Source organism: Carica papaya, chromosome 8, assembly GCF_054855325.1.
Source record: "Carica papaya isolate Zhongbai chromosome 8, ASM5485532v1, whole genome shotgun sequence".
NCBI classification, from domain to species: Eukaryota; Viridiplantae; Streptophyta; class Magnoliopsida; order Brassicales; family Caricaceae; genus Carica; species Carica papaya.
In genome coordinates, this window is record NC_142316.1 from 20,879,555 (window position 1) to 20,894,558 (window position 15,004).

A 15,004-nucleotide genomic window follows, 5' to 3' on the forward strand; every position below is an offset into this window, starting at 1 on the left:
AGAGATTGCTTACCTGAAACCCAAGGGTTACCCCCTTGACAGCTTCCGTCTTATTTTCTCCTCTTTTTCTCTTTTTTTTTTTCTCCTCTTTTCTTCACTATGCTTCTCCCACTTCCTATCATCCCTTATTTATAGGAGAGAGGATCCAAGGTGTTGGATGCCTATCCAATGTGGGAATTGTCACTCATCATTTTAACTTCCTAACTGATCTTGTACCTTTGTAACTTTAAACTTCCTAATCGATGTGGGACATTTGTCATATTAATCTCCCACTCTAATGGTTTCCAAATTTATCCAAACTCCTCCCATCACTTTATCCTCCTTTGAGGTGATTCTACACCAACTTTGGCTCTATTTCAGCTATTTTGGGCTGCCTTAGGCTCTCCTAAACCCTTAAGACGCAAAATAACATTCCATGCACAAGCCTTCTCTTCCAACAGCAATAACTCCCTTGATTCTTATGAATTTTCAGCCCATTTTACCTTCACTTTCTGTTCATGGTTTTAGCTACTTACTAACAAAATTTGGACTCAAAATGACCACATTTGGCGCATATAAGGTTCACCTACTTCCCATAAGGTCTAAATTGCATGTGAAGTTAGGTCCATGCCCATACCCTTACTTCAAAACTCCATAACTTTAATTGTTAATCGTTTTGGGCAACCTTGTGCTCCACATGTTTCGAAAGTAGGCAGTTATCACTTGGTTTTAGTTTGAGCTTCATTGGAGTCTATTTGGCCCATTTATGGCTCAATGAAGCCCGAAAGGTCAAAATTCTCTTCCATGTGCATGCCTCTTGAGTTTGGCCTCATTTCTCCCAATTTTTCTTCTATGGACATATTTTATTTTTCCACACACTTCTTCCTTAATATCTTGGCTAGTCTATAGACACATTTGAGACTCAAATTCAAAGTATTTTAGTCTTGGGACACAAATCAAGCTAAAAGGGTCAAATTAGCACTTTTTCGGGAACTATTGTACTAAGATTTTGGTTCCTTGTATTTTTCTAAAATACAACCCACACCACAAAGCTTCCTAGAAGGTGTCCTATAAGTGGGAATTAAACCAGGGATTGCAGTCGGACATAATGGATGAGTAAACACCATGAAGTTAAACAATCTCATAAATATATAGACAGGCTAACTTGCTGGTGGAGTTAGTGGTTCTAATGGGAAGAAGATGGGCGATCTTGATCAGTTTGTCCACGATGACCCAGATAATGCTTTGACCAGAACAAGTTCTAGGTAATCTTGTAGTATCCATTTCCATTTAGGAATCTAAAGACCTTGTAACAACCACTGGGTCTTTGATGTTCTACCTTAATTCATTGACGAGTAAGGCATCGAGAGACATAGTCAACTATATCCCTTTTCATTCCTAGCCATCAGTACTGACACTTCAAGTCCTGGTACATTTTGGTTCTTTTGGGATGGATGGATAGCTTTGAAGTGTGGGCAGTCTTGAGAACATTTGCGCTTACAGTAATGGGGACCCAAATTCGGTTCTAGAATATGAACAATCCATCATCTGAAATCCTGAAATTGAGAGATTTTTCAGAAGTGAACTTACCTTGATTCTTGGTAAGTTCCAAGTACGTGGATTAGGTTTCCTAGATTTTTATAAAGAGATCTAGCAGGACTCAGATCTGGGCAAGATACATATCTTTGCCATAATAACTAAGCGGAGAGACTGCATAGAGCCCATCAATTTTCAACTGGAGGCCATGGGTTGAGCCAACACAGCAGACTCCTTTTGGCTCAATGCATCAGTGACCACATTTTTTCTCCTAGGCTGATAGATGATCTTGCAGTCATAGTCCTTTAAAAGATCCATATAACGTTTATGTCTCATATTTAATTCTTTTTACGAAAAGATGTACTTTAAACTATTATGATCAGTATAAATCTCAAAGATATGATCATACAGGCAATGATGCAATATCTTTAAGGCAAAAATAATGGCTACAAGCTCCAAGTTGTGGGTAGGGTAGTTCTGTCATGAGGTTTTAATTATTGGGACCCATACGGGACTACTCTACCATGCTGCATTAAGACACACCCCAAGCCAATATGAGATGCATCACAATAGACCTAAAATCTTTCCATATTATTAGGGAAGATCAACACAGGAGCAAAGGTGAGACGATGCTTCAATTCCATGAAGCTTTCACTACACTCATAATTCCAGATGAATGGTACCCCTTTTCAGGTAAGTCGGGTAAGTGGGGTGGCAAGCTTAGCGAATCCATCAATGAACCGTCGGTAATAACCTGTCAAGTTAAGAAAGCTACGTACCTTAGCCACATTGGTGGGCGGATTTCAGTTGACTACCATTTTCATGTTGGATGGGTCCACAGAAACTTCTTCACTCAAAATTACACGTCCAAGAAAAGAAACTCGATCCAACCAGAAAGAGTACTTACTCAATTTAGTGTACAGTTGGTTACGGTGAAGAGTCTCTAACACTTCAGTCAAGTGCACTACATGTTCTTCAAGGCTCTTAGAATACACTAGGATATAATCAATAAAAATGATTATGTATTGATCTAGTGCGTACCAAAAAACTCTATTCATTAGGTTCATGAAGGTTGCAAGGGCATTGGTTAATTCGAACGACATTACCCTAAACTCATACAAACCGTACTTGTACCAAAAGGCAGTCTTTGAAATATCTTCTTCTTTAAGACTCAACTGGTGGTATCCCGTCCTGAGATCGATCTTAGAGAAGACCGTGGTTCCTTGCAGTTGATCAAAGAGGTCATCGATCTGAGCTAAGGTGTACTTTCTTTTAATGGTCACTCAGTTGAGTTCTCGGTAGTCCACGCTGAGCCTGAAGAAACCATCCTTTTTCCTCACGAAAAACACCTGAGTGCCCTAAGGAGAACGGCTAGGGCGAATAAACTTTTAGGTAATAAGGTCAAAAAGTTGATGTTCCAGCTCTGTTAGCTCAGCCCAACTCATATGATAGGTAGTGATGCAAATAAGGCTAAAAACACTCAAGATACTCAAAGAGCATCAGAAGGTGACTTAGAGCAAATTTCAAATGATGTAAATACAAATACAGTTCCAAACCTAGAAAGTTTCAGCGGACCAATAACAAGATTTTGTGGCAAAGAAGCTTAAAGAGTTGCTCCAAGTTTTTACTTAAAAACATATAAATGATGGGCTGGCCAATTGTGGAAAGTTCAAATATGAGCTTCTTGAACAACCCAAATTCGTAACTTTAATTGGATTTAAGTGATTTGGGATAATTTGGGCTTGTTTGAGTCTTATTGATAATGGATGAATAAGCCTTGTGTATGGGCTGGATTAGTTGAGTAGTTTGAAATATTTTGGATTGTTTTATTTAAGTTTGAGTTAATTAAGCCCATATAGTTAAGTATAACTCATTTTGGGCTTAAGTCTTATCTTAGTGTTATTACAAGAATGACCCCATAACTATATGGTGCTACAAACAATTAGTGGTGTTGGTTAAGAAGATTGGAGTTACAAAGAATTACATAACAATTACATGTCTATAATTAGCCTAGTTATTGTTGGAGTTACAATTGTAATTACCACATAATTAATCTAGTTATTATGGGAGTTACAATTGTAGTTATTGTATTGTAACTTATCATTGATTTCTTTGGCTATAAATACCAAAGGAACTCTTCTTTGTGGACATCAAGAGTTGTAATCAAACATTTTAGAATTGAGTTAAGAGCGTTTTGGCTTTCTTTTCACTTTATGCACAAGGTGTTGATTTGGAATACAATTGTTATCACTTGTATTTCAATTTTTATTTCCGATTTCAATTGTTCTTGGTACTTGTTTGGATTGGGTTTAAGGGATATCATTTATCTTTCTTGGGTTCTCTTTAACTTCTACCATTTGGGTGATTGAACAAATTTGATTCCTTTTTTACTTGTAGTCTAAATTCTGTTCTAAACCGATTGAAGAGTTCTAAGGTTCAAGCAAGGGTCTTGGGGTTCCGCATCATTTGGTATCAGAGCATTAGTTCACTAAGTAAATTAGTCTATCCTTATTTTGTTGTCTTTATTTTCATTATTTCTTACAAAAAAAGAGACAAATTTGCATTCAGCAAAAAAAGAAAAATCAGATTAGCCTAATTTGCTTAATTGTGCAAAACACATTTCCACATATTCTAACTTGTGTAATTGACACAGCTGCTGTTATTTCCCTTTTATTTATCTCATATAACAGTCAAATACATTTAAAATTTAAAAGGAAAATTCGTTTCAAGGCTATTTGTTTGGTTGAGATTGTTTGTGTAATTTTTGGGGCTATTTGGAAACAACTCACCTCAATTGAGTTTGTTTTCATCCAAAACTGTTTGTTTCGCTTAATTTGAGTATTTTGGGTGATAATTTATGGTTCTTTAGTTTTCATTTAATATTTCTTCCCATTTGCTTCTTATTACATCTTGAGGTAATAATATTGATTCGTTGTTGCCTAATTAACATAAAAAAAATCATCATACACTTATTTCTATATCAAGTGTGTGCTCATTTTTTAGATTGTTCTAGTTTGTTTTTAGAGTTGAATTCGTGTATTTTGTTTCTTTAGGAATTCTTTGTTATCTCTAATTAAAATTGAGTATATAGTGATAATTAATTATTGTTTGAATTGGCCATTTTGTGTAAAGTTATAAAAGATTGCTTGAGTGTTAAAAAGCAAGAGTGTGAGCTTAAAAGAGAGTAAAAGCCAAAATTGAGTGAAACACGAGTGCCCATACTACGAGAGTAAACACACGAGGGAGTGATTTGTGAGGTTGCAATCTATTTTGTTTGTCATTAAAATTTCAGATTTGAAGATGGAGCCACAAGGGAGTGAAAAAACATCAAAAGATCAAGAATTCATCCTCAGAGCAATGCAACAATAATTTGAGAGGATTTAACTAGCTATTGGAAACATGAATGAGAAACTAGAGAAACAACAACATGAGTTAAATTCCATGAGAGGGGAAGCTTCCCAAACCAATCCAGGGGCAAGAAGACTTCCAACACCACCTTTTGATGAGTAACTGGAGGAAGAATTTGATGACGAAGCTACTTTGGTCAATGAAGGTCGAAATTATGGTAGGGGTCGAAACGATCTAGATAAAAACATTGGGAGCATCAAAATGAAAATCCCATCATTTCTAGGAAAGAATGATCTGAATGCTTATCTTGAATGGGAGTGCAAGGTGGAGCTTATTTTTGAGTGCCACAATTATTCGGAGGAGAAAAAGATAAAGCTTCTGCCCGTGGAGTTTGGAGAGTATGCCATTGTGTGGTGGGATCAACTCATCACAAGTAAAAGGAGAAATGGAGAGAGATCTATTTCCACTTGGGCCGAAATGAAGGCTATCATGAGAAGGCGCTTTGTTCCTACTCACTACTATAGGACTTATATCAAAAATTGCAAGGCCTTATACAAGGGAACAAGAGTGTAGAAGACTACTACAAAGAGATGGAGATAGCCATGATAAGGGCTAATATTGAAGAGGATAGGGAAGCTACTATGGCAAGGTTCTTAAATGGCCTTAACAAAGACATAGCCAACATTGTAGAGCTTCAACATTATGTGGAGATTGATGATATAGTGCACATGGCTATAAAGATTGAAAGACAATTAAAGAGAAAGGAGAACACAAGGCAAGCCAACACTTACTTGGCCCAAAATTCCAATTGGAGACCGAATTGGGGGAGAGATAACAAGGCTGTCCAATTCAAAAGAGATGACAAAACCAAGCCAAAAGATGCTGATGATAATAAAAACAAAGGTATTTCTAACTCCCAAACTCCTAGGAATAGAGATATCAAGTGTTTCAGATGCTTGGGTTTTGGTCATATTGCATCTCAATGCCCAAATAAAAGGGTAATGGTGATACGTGGTGATGGTGCTGAAACGGATGATGAGAATGATGTGGAGGATAAAATGCCTCCTTTGGAGGATTGTAGTGATGGGGAAATGCCTATGGAAGGTAGATTATTGGTTTCTAGACGTGCTTTGAATATGCAAGTAAGGAATGATGATGAGGGGGTTAAGTTGCAAAGAGAGAACATTTTCATTCTAGATGTCTAGTGAATGGAAAATTGTGTAGCATGATTATTGATGGGGGTAGTTGTGTAAATGTGGCTAGTACCTTATTTGTTGATAAGCTGGGTTTGGTAACTACAAAACATCCTAAACCTTATAAGCTGCAATGACTTAACAATAGTGGGGAGGTGAGAGTTAATAAGCAAGTGAGGGTGCCTTTTACTATTGGGAAGTATAGTGATGAAGTGATATGTGATGTAGTTCCTATGCAAGCTAGTCATATTTTACTAGGTAGACCATGACAATGGGATAGGAGAGTGATGCATGATGGGTATCTCAATAGGTACATGGTAGGAAAAGATGGCAAAAAGTATACTCTTCTTCCTTTAACCCCTAAACAAGTTTTTGAAGACCAAATGCAACTTGAAAAATCCCATGATGAATTCGCACAAAGAGAGACCGAGAGAAAAAAAAAAGAAAAAGAAAAAGAGAAAAGAAAAGAGAGTGAGAGAAAATTAGAATGGAAAAATGAAGATCAAATGGAAAAAGAAAGAGAGATGCATTCGACCATAGAAAAGAATGAGGGAAAGAAAATGGGCTTTTATGCTAAAATGAGAGATGTGAGGAAAGCTTTATTTTCTAACAAGCCAATTATTGTACTCATGTACAAGGAAGCTTGTTTCTCAACTAACGAACTTGAACCTTCTTTGTCAAGTGTTGTGGTTGAAGTTTTGCAGTAATTTAGCACTGTTTTTCCCGATGATCTACCTTAAGGTTTACCACCTTTGAGAGGGATTCAGCATTAAATTGACTTCATTCCAAGGGCTGGCATACCAAATAGACAAGCCTATAGGAACAATTCCTAGGAGACCAAATAGCTTCAAAGGCAAGTGGAGGAGCTCTTACAAAAGGGGCACATTCGAGAAAGTTTAAGTCCATACGCAGTGCCCATCTTATTAGTACCCAAAAAAGATGGTAGTTTGCGTATGTGTGTTGATTGTAGAGCCGTCAACAAGATAATGGAAAATATCGACACCCAATACCTTGACTTGATGATATGTTGGATGAGTTGCATGGTGTTTGTGTATTTTCTAAAATCGATCTTAAAAGTGGTTATCACTAAATAAGAATGAAACTAGGAGATGAATGGAAAACTGCTTCTAAAACAAAACAAGGGTTATATGATTGGTTGGTTATGTCATTTGGCTTAACTAATGCGCCAAGTACTTTCATGCGTTTAATGAACCATGTTTTACGTGAATTTATTAGAAAGTTTGTGGTTGTCTACTTCGATGACATTCTTGTGTATAGCAAATCTATTGATGAGCATGTCATGCATTTGAGACAAGTGCTTGACACATTGCGCAAATTTCAACTATATGCTTACATGAAAAAGTGTACATTTTGCATTGATCGCATCATTTTCTTAGGATATGTCGTGAGTGCAAAAGGAATCGAGATGGATAGTGAAGAGGTAAAGGCTATTCAAGAGTGGCCGACACCTAAAAGTGTAAGTGAGGTGCGTAGTTTTCATGTTTGACAAGTTTCTATAGGAGATTTGTAAAAGATTTTAGTGTCGTTGCTGCCCTATTAACTGAAATCATGAAAAAAGATAAGGGATTTGTTTGGGGAAAAGAACAAGAACATGCGTTTTCCTTATTGAAAGATAAGGGATATGTCGTGAGTGCAAAAGGAATCGAGATGGATAGTGAAGAGGTAAAGGCTATTCAAGAGTGGCCGACACCTAAAAGTGTAAGGGTGCGTAGTTTTCATGTTTGACAAGTTTCTATAGGAGATTTGTAAAAGATTTTAGTGTCGTTGCTGCCCCATTAACTGAAATCATGAAAAAAGATAAGGGATTTGTTTGGAGAAAAGAACAAGAACATGCGTTTTCTTTATTGAAAGAAAAGTTATGTAATGCGCCTTTATTAAGATTGCTTAATTTTGATTCAACTTTTGAAATTGAATGTGATGCCTCTGGGCTTGGGATAGGTGCTGTTCTTATGTAGGATAAAAGACCTATTGCTTACTTCAGTGAAAAGCTCAATGGTGCACAATTGAATTGTTCCACCTATAACAAAGAGTTTTATGCTTTAGTAAGAGCATTAGAGGCATGGCAACATTATTTGTTACCAAAAGAATTTGTGATTCACACCGATCATGAATCTTTGAGGCATTTAAAAGGTGGCAAGCTTAATAAACGACATGCAAAATGGGTAGAATTCATAGATTCCTTCCCATATGTGATCCAATATAAGCAAGTAAAACAAAATGTGGTAGCTGATGCGCTTTCAAGAAGGTACATCTTATCTCTACTCTTTCTACAAAATTGTTGGGATTTGAGCATTTCAAAGAATTGTATGTACATGATAGTGATTTTTCAAATGTTTATGTGGCTTGTGAACATGCGGTATTTCAAGACTTTTATAGGCATGATATCATGGTTTTCTATTTAAAAAGAAAAAATTATGTGTGTCTAATAGTTCTATTAGGGAGTTGCTTGTTCGTGAAGCACATAGTGGTGGTTTAATGGGACATTTTGGGATTAACAAAACTTTGAGCATTTTACATAAACATTTCTTTTGGCCTAATATGCGCAAACATGTTGAGAAAATTTGTGCACAGTGCATCTCATGTAGGCAAGCTAAGTCTAGAGTTCAACCACATGGATTATATATGCCATTACCCATTCCCACACATCCTTGGGTTGATATTTTTATGGACTTTTTGTTGGGTTTGTCTATGACTAGAAAAGGCCGAGACTCAATATTTGTTGTTGTTGATTATTTTTCTAAAATAGCACACTTTATACCATGTCACAAAATAGATGATGCCACACACATAATAGATTTGTTTTTCCACGAAGTATTTAGAATGCATGGCATTCCTAAAACCATTGTCTCCGATGGGGATGTTAAGTTTTTAAGCCACTTTTGGCGAGTTTTGTGGTCCAAATTTGGGACCAAACTTTTATTTTCTACTACTTCACATCTATAAACAGATGGTCAAACTGAAGTAGTAAATAGAACACTTGGTATATTATTACGTGCTTTAATTGGAAGGAATGTTAAAACTTGGGAAGATATGCTACCATTTGTTGAATTTGCTTATAATCGGAGTATACATTCTTCTACTGGATTTTTTCCTTTTGAAATTGTGTATGGTTTTAATCGCTCAACTCCACTTGATTTGTTGCCTATTCCTATAAGTGACATTTCTAATTTGGATGGACATAAGAAAGCAAAAATGGTTAAAGCAATTCATGAAAAAGGAAGGCAGGACATTGAAAAGAAAAATGAACAAGTAGCATCCCATGTCAATAAAGGAAGGTGCAAGATTTCATTTGAACCCGGAGATTGGGTGTGGGTTCATATGCGCAAGGAACGATTTGCATCAAAATGGAAATCTAAGTTAGATGTTTGTGGGGATGGTCCATTTCAAATCATAGCCAAAATCAACGAAAATGCCTATAAAGTGGACCTACCAGGTGAGTATAGTTTTTCGGCTACATTTAACAGATCTGATTTATCCCCTTTTGAAATTGATGTAGGAATTGATTCGAGGACGAATCCTTTTGAAGGGAGGGGGAATGATGCAAACAAGGCTAAAAATACTTAAGATACTCAAAGAGCATCAGAAGGTGACTTGGAGCAAATTTCAAATGATGTAAATACAAATACAGTTCCAAACCTGGAAAGTTTCAGCGGACCAGTAACAAGATCAAAGGCAAAGAAGCTTAATGAGTTGCTCCAAGTTTTTACTCAAAAACTTGTGGATGATGCGAGCGACCACAATGCTGACAGGGTTGGTTAGGTCGATCAGGTTGAACTAAGGTGGAGGCAAAGTAGGGGGCAGAGTAACTCTAGTTCGTTTATCAAGGTGGCTACTTACTGCATCAGGTAATCTCCTCATAAGTTGCTGAGGTTGTTGTTGGGTATGGACTCAGGCAATGCGTTGGTATTTGGCCAAGATGAGATCTTTGGCCAACTGGGCATGTTCGAGCATCTCTACATATGAGTTGGGTCTTAACATCGCGGCCCAGTCATAGATGTTGGCACGAAGGCCCTTAAGAAACTCCCTAACATTTTGGCTCTTGGGGGGTGACCATTAGAGGGGCAAACCTAGACAATTGAATAAAATGGGCTTCAAACTGCAAGTAGGCAGATAAAAATAGAAAGTTATTGTTTTGGCTAATTGAAAATAAAATTATGATGTTATTTGTGTTATTGTTTCTATAAATCGATTTTGAAAATCTCGCTATGGTAAGTATGTAATAAATAATTTTATTTATGACGGTCAGACTCCCTTGGTGGAGGTCCTGAAAGTCCTCCTTTTTCCAAACATAGACAAAGAAGTCATTAAAGAACGCATCCATGAAAACTTCCCATGTGGTAGGGGTAGGCAAGACTTCCATTTTAAGATGCATAAGTGTTCTGCTTCACTGTCTAGCATGAAAGCTACAAGGGAAATCTTTTTTCCCTCAGTCAGGTCTAGGATAGAGAAAAACTTCTCTATCTGTAGGATACAGGTTTCGGCTACAAAGGGATTAGGACCACCTTCAAAGTATGGGAGGTTAAGTTTCCTAAACTCCCTTATGTTGTCAGAAATGGATATTTAGGTGTTTCAGAATTCAGGGGCAGGAGGTAGATAAGGGTTGGCTTGATTTTGTCCTATGGCTGTAGTTAATCCTTGGATAGCTCATAAGAGTTCGACAAATTCAGCCCTGGTGGGGTGATCCGAGGCTTCAAGTTGGTCAGTACGCTCTATGGATAGTCTTTCTCGCGTCATTCCTACAAAAGAAAGGAATAAAGAGTTGGTGATCTAGCTTAAAAAGAGGACTTATTATTCCTAGGTACTCTAAAGGGCTTTTTCTACCTAAGTCCTCAGTCTAAGGGATTTGATTCGCAATTATTCTTCTTTGATACCATCTGGGACATCCCATATGCTAATTATGGTAAATGGGTGTCAGATACAGATTTAGAATAATGAGTGCATAATAAAATTTTATGCAGCAGAATAATTAATACATATATAGCGTTCCAATTACATATATATGACTGAGGCCTGAAATGGCAACAAAATACAAAACAAAAGACACAAAAGAATGCCACTTGTTTCACTATGCTATTGGACTCATCAGAGTGTAAGGACAATCATGCACTCAAATTCTGTAGATCCATGGGATCCTCATAGACTTCTAAGGGTAGGTTACCCTAAGGTTCCTCATTTTCTTCCTCATCTAGGAGCGGATGGAAAGAGTGAGTTCCATATGCTCAGTAAGAAAAACAATATTAAATTAACATCGTAAGGTTTTAAAGGTGAATATTTTACTTAAAAGCTTACCATTTGGCCACCTCGTAGACTAATCTTGCATTATAAAAATAATTTATTTATTAAGAAAATAATACATTAATATGAACAAACAAAACATACATCATTCTAGGTAACAGAGAAAATCAAATAAATCTTGAAATGCTCAGATTTTAGTGTCATGCTTTACAAAGTCATTACAACTTCCATATCTGAAAATAGATATAGATTTCCAACTACTCAAGTGGAATGACCAAATCAGATATAGATATAGCAATTGCTTAGGCCCATTTTCGGCTGGCCAAATCAAGGTACGATCTATGATCATGGTCGTACCAACCAATAGTAGCCTTATCATCTATAGTAACGACAATACTTAGCCAAGGGTGACCCCTAACAAATATTCGCGTTACAACTCTCTTTAGAGGGTACACCGTCATCTACTGGGAGTGGTCCTCTTACATCTTTTCAGACCAAATAGGGAGGAGAAAATAGATACCCCAAAGGGCTAGGGGAACAGATACCCCTCATAGATAAAAAAGCCTAACGAGACAGTTAATGTAATATGCATGTCAATACAGATATGTATTCTGGACCGTTCATGCTTCATTCCACTTTTCTCTTTTTCAAATTCTTTTTATTCTTTATTTTTACCAAGTAATAATACCGACTTCATATTATATATTGAATTACATGCAAATCATCAAGTGTCTAATTCAAATAGCATGCTTGAAACAAAGAACAATTTGACTTATTTGAACTGTAAACACGAAGGCATACAAGTAGGACAAATCATAATTATTATGTTTAATAAGTTTATTTTATCTAAAAATATCCCTTAAAACATCGAAAGAATTACTAAATTCCTTACTAAAACCTTGACGTTTTTTCCTTCACCTTTCCACTTTTCTTTATATCCTTCTCTCACTAGATTATTTTCTCTCTCTAGGTTTAGAAAAATGGAAGAATGGAAATATGGGGAAGAATGGGATGGGAAGGTCTATTTATAGCATTTTGGAACCATTGGATTCGTGCCAAGTGGAAAAATTTTGTGAAGAAAGAGGAGAAAAAGATGTTCGACATGAAAAATGAGGGAGGAGGGCCTCCTCCACCAGCAGTAGTGGTGTGTTGCCGAGGCAATGATAGTGCATTGCCTGAGGTGGTAGTGCCCCGACCGGCATGCTGCAAGCTAGCCTACAGGTACATAGGCCTCCTACCGCGAGTGCAGGGCCTATATGCGCAGGCCTTCTGTGTGGATGATGCGCGCATAGTGTACGACACTTGTCCGGGCGTGAGGTGACGCACAAACGGCTCGCCTATGCGTGAAAAATTATGCACAGGACCTGTCCCTATGCCATGCATGTAGACAGGATGTGCGCGCGGACAAGATATACGTGCAGATGGGACGTGCGCACTGACGGGATGTGCCCATTGTGCCCATGTCTCATACATGCGCACTGTGTGTACGTCCCGTCCGTGCGGATAAAATGTGTGCACCGTGCGCACATCCTGTGGCCGTTGCTCGTGCGTGCAAGCGATCACATTGCACAACACCAGCGTGGGCAACACTATTTCCTCGTGGGATTTTTCCCACAGGATTTCTTCCCGTTTTGTAATTTTTGTGATTTTTCTCAATTTTTTAAAATTAATTTAAATAAGTTAAATACAAAATTAAATAATAAAAATTAAAATTAAATAAAAGTAAAATAATTAAAAATCAAACAAATCTATGAATTACGATAAATAATACACAGTGTAATTTAAATAAGTTTAATGTGTCCAAAGGCCCGAACAAGTAGGGTTTTTCAAATTAATTAAGCACCACGATAGGCGGAGTCTTATTGATTCCCTCTCCTATAAATAGGGGATGATGGGAAGGGGAAAGAAGCATGGTGAGGAAGAGAGGAGAAAAATAAGAGAATAAGAGAAGCTCTGATGGGTAATCCCTAGGCTTTAGGTGAACGTATCTCTCTCCTTTTCATTCAGTTTTCCATGAAAATTTTAGGGTAGTTTTTAGAAATGTGAGAGATATTTTTTAGTTTAGAAATAGATCAAAAATATCCCATAACTCTACCAGATTTTTAGGAGAAAAAGGCTCCAAATTTAGCAAAAAATTTGCCCGAGTGAAGGTTACGTGTGATACAAGGTAAGCCCGTTTAAACCCTTTTTTCTTGGAAAGGTAGTTTCCAATGAAGAGGGTATTTTTGAATTAAAAATTACTAATAATTCTAAGGGGAGACTCTACCAAAATTTTGGTAAAAGATTGAGATAGACTAAGGGGAAACTCTGCTTGTTTGAAAATAGGAAATTTAGGTTTTCATAAGGGGGGACTTTGCCCACATCAACAGAGAAATTTAAAGGTTTCATATAGGAAAACTCTACCAGATTTACTAGAGGATTAGAGTTTGTGTAGAGGGGACTGTACCCAAATCAAGGTTTACATAGGAACCAAGGTAAGTTGATGTTATGGTATGTAGCACTAGTATGATTTGACACATGTTTTATGGAAAGCATTGATGATTTTATGAAATGTAAAAGCATTATACAATGCATTGACTAGTGTTTGTTGTGTGATCTAAAAGATATGAGATCCGTGTCAACTTCACTTGTTGTGTGATGTGGTGCACATATATGGTACATTGTATATGTATTGGTGAGAAAAAGATCCCACCAAGAGGGATACTTGTGTGCGTGTAGGCGCCATGATGCAAATAAGGTAGGATATAAGAACATGGATCTAATTCAGCTACCTAATGGTCTGATTACAAGAGCGAGGTTCAAGAAATTCAAGGACGCATTAAATGGGATGATTCAAGGTTTGTGGAATGACATTGACAAAATTCAAGAATGCAACAAGGAAGTATGTATTGGGCTTGGGCTGAATAACATAAATCAAATCTTGGTCACATTAACACAAGTGGAAGTTATACCAGCCCAATATGAAGTTGAATCAGTTTATTTGGATGGGTCATAACTTCGGCTTCAGATGTCCAAATTAGCTGATTCAATAGCCTAAACTTATCGACACATTTGCACCTACAATGTTCATAAAGAAACCAAGTCCAAATTCAAATTTTATCAAATAGATAATTGGCTCTTAATTTTAGAATGAATTTTGACTTAGATTCATTAGATCTAGTTGTCTTCATTATTTGTATCTAGACTTATGCTTTTTCTTATGCTTTTTCTTATTAAATAGAAATATTTACTTAATGATATAAAAAGTCGTGACTCTTAAAAGTCCTGAAACTTATCTTGGATGGTTTTTTTTATCTATAAATAGGTAATATTCTCTTTTGTAAAGACACAAGTTGATATATGAATTTGCTTAATTTTCTTGAGGTTTTTTTCTTGTTCTGATTCTTGTTTGAATCAAGGTTCCTACGAGCAAAGCTAAATTACTTGGGTTACAAATTTATTCAAGGTTGTCTTCAAGGGTTGAATTTAGGTTACATATTTATTCCAAAGTTCTCTTTCATGAATTGAATTCGGTCAAGGACTTGATAAATCTGATTTTTCTCCTTCCAAGGGTTGCTTCCAAGCATAAATATATTGGGTCTTAGGTTTAATCTAGCCTTTATTCGAATTAGTTTGGTATCAGAGCTTAGGCTCTAAATCAGGTTATATCCTTTGTGTTTCATCTGTTTACTTCTATTTCATTATTTCAAATC